We start from the raw sequence: 2,970 nt of genomic DNA, 5'->3' as shown, positions 1-2,970 counted from the left end.
CATGTTCTCAATGCTAGAATAGGATTGATTACCCTGTTTTAGAACTTAGGCTTTTATGTGTTTCAGAGATGTTCGATAAAATGCATGAATGAATGTAAATTGAGCATTGTATTTCTAACCTGCGAGAGTTGATGTTAGAACGCTTTGTGAACCAAATGAACATGTTTGATAATGCGAATTTGGGTAGGAAATTACAAATGAGAGTTTAGTAATTGAATAGTTAAAATTTAGTGACTAATGTCTTGAGAGAGAATTAGTCTAAACTTCTGTTCATGTTCAAGAACGGTTCTTCATGTTTGAATTCCTTATTGCCTTTTATTTGTTATTCATTGATTCTCTGAAAATACCCTGCAGCCCAATGTCTTTAATTCATAAGTTTAATCTCTTTATTTGCATTTTTATTTACAAAAACTGAAAACCAAACAACAAGTCTTTTCCGCTTTAGCTGATAACGAGTCTCGAAAGTCTTTAGTGTACCATTGCTCCTTGTGATCGATCCCGCATATACTTTACTTCGGTTAAGTTATCGGGTTAAATACTCGAGTAATCATTGGTTCAGCTTCCCTCGCTTTAACAACAACAGTGTTATCACAAACCCATTAGTATACAACGAGGCAATATCCTGAAAAGCTATCAAATCAATCATCATGTAAAAGCTCTCCATGTAAAGTTGAGAAACAAATCAAATCAATTTATCATGTAAAAGCTCTCTATGTCAAGTTGAGAAACAAACTTATCATATACCTCAAGCTCTTCCAAAGTGACTGTAATCTATATCATCCATTTCACCCAATTGCATGATAAGCGTACTTCTTTAGCCTAGTAAATAAACACATTCAAACTAAATTTCAACAACTCTCACCTCTGTTTCTGAACTAAGTTCATGATTTGCAACAGTCACACTAATCAAATAAATCACATACTAGGCTCAAAAGGGTAACTAAAGCACAACATCTATAATTTTCTTTTTTAGTGAAACCAATCGTGAGGCAAATTATCATACCAGCTTTTAAGCGGTTGCAATTTGCATAGTAGACTCAGAATCACATGGAAGCAAAATGAGTTTTGATTCTAAGTGGTGCAAGGCGAAGAAAACTCAAACTCACGTGCAAGAAAGTTTCTTTAGATAGTCTACAATCATTTCATCTAAGTTCTTGCGACCATTCACATCGTTTTGAGAGGACTCCACCTAGACGAGAGCAGCAACAATTAGATTTTTAAGCAAGCTAATCATATATCATGAAGGAAGCCAAAACAATATACTTGGTGAAAGAACGTATACGGTTCAATGGTGCTGTCGGGTTTGTGTTTGATCCACCTTTGATTCAGAGTTCTGAGAGTAGAAATATCATAGACGTTCGAGCATCTCATACCGATCAATCGCTTCAAGCACTTGACCTCTGCGGCGACGTCCACCGTGTTCAACGATGGAACCCAAGAATTCAAAATTTGGTGTCTTTTTTTATTGTGAATGTTTTTTGTTTAAACCAATCCTTCAAAATCACACCCCCAAGGTATGACTCTTTTAAACTGGATTTCTATTGTAAAAATGTATCAAAGTCTTCCAAAATCACTTTTATGGTTTTCTCAAAAAAAAGTTATGTTTTGAATAAAAATGGATTTGATATAATTTATACAAATTGTTTATTGAATAATAGGGATTGTGAGTGATTTTGAAAGACTTTTTACAAATGCCATATTTAATAACAGTGGATTTGAAAAGTGATTTAAGAATCACTAATTGAATAACATGGAATTTCAAAAAAAAAATCCAAAATCCTCTAGACTTCTACTTTCAATACACCCCTCTAAGTTTCTTGTGATTGTCAGACTTATCAGTCTTCAATTTGCGTTTTCGATTTCAATTTTATTCAATCATTTATTCCAATTCTAGATTCGATTCATCCAATTGCTCTAGGATTCAAACTCATTTGTCTGTTGATTTGATCTTATTAGTAAAGCTATCTATTTTGAAATCTCCAAGGTCACCCACTCGATTTACTATGTTGCATGTGATTCTGGAAGACCCTTTCCTCACAAACAAAAACAGTCCCAACAGTCAGATTTATTGTTTGTCGTGAAACACTTACATTTTCAGTTAGGAATTTTATTTATGGGTTTGAAACATTGACCACTTTATATGTTCATACAAAATATCATGACATGACATAGCTAAATGTATTGTAAGGGTATAATGTGTATAATCATTATTATAAGGGTATAAAGAATATATAAGAAACTACTTTGAAAAACATAAATAAAAATTATAAATAGATACGTAGCGAATATACCTAATTGAAAAGGCGATGCAACTATTGTCAAAAGTGTAGAATTTTTGGATTTTGCTTTCCAAACTACCACTACACGAATAGGGAAGTAGAAATTAGATGACGATGAATAACATGAAGAACAAAGCTTAGTATACAAATATAAATCCACGAACATGATCAAAAATTTAAGAAAAGAGGTTTAGTTATGGAGTAAAGCATAAATTTAGTTATGAAGTAAACATAAACAAAACCGTTATATTTATATATGTAAATGGTACATCGTTTTAGGGTTTCAATTAAGGAGGTGTACTTTTCATGGACTTTATTACTACACCACTTTGGCCTTATTTATTCGGTTTTGTGATTTTGGTTTAATTTTTTCGGTTTTGATTACTAAACTTACGTAGTTGGTTTATATATTATCGATTTTAATGGGTTGGTTTCAATTAAATAAGAGCTAAACTAAAAATTAGAACCTAGAGAATTTTTCCATTAAGGTTAATTTAGTAAAACAATCCTAAGAGCAAACGTGAGCTCTTTTGACTACTCCTTTAATAATGTAGACTAGATTATTAACCCGCGCAAGCGCGGGTATATTTATATCGATTGTTTTCAAAGAAGTATATAGTACCATATTATATGCAAAAGTATTATAATGTCTCATTTTTTATCCGTTTAAGAAATATTCTTTCATTTCTAT

Source organism: Capsella rubella, unplaced genomic scaffold, assembly GCF_000375325.1.
Source record: "Capsella rubella cultivar Monte Gargano unplaced genomic scaffold, Caprub1_0 scaffold_1, whole genome shotgun sequence".
Classification (NCBI taxonomy): Eukaryota; Viridiplantae; Streptophyta; class Magnoliopsida; order Brassicales; family Brassicaceae; genus Capsella; species Capsella rubella.
The sequence above is the reverse complement of the archived record's forward strand: the minus strand, read 5'-3'. Positions refer to the sequence as shown.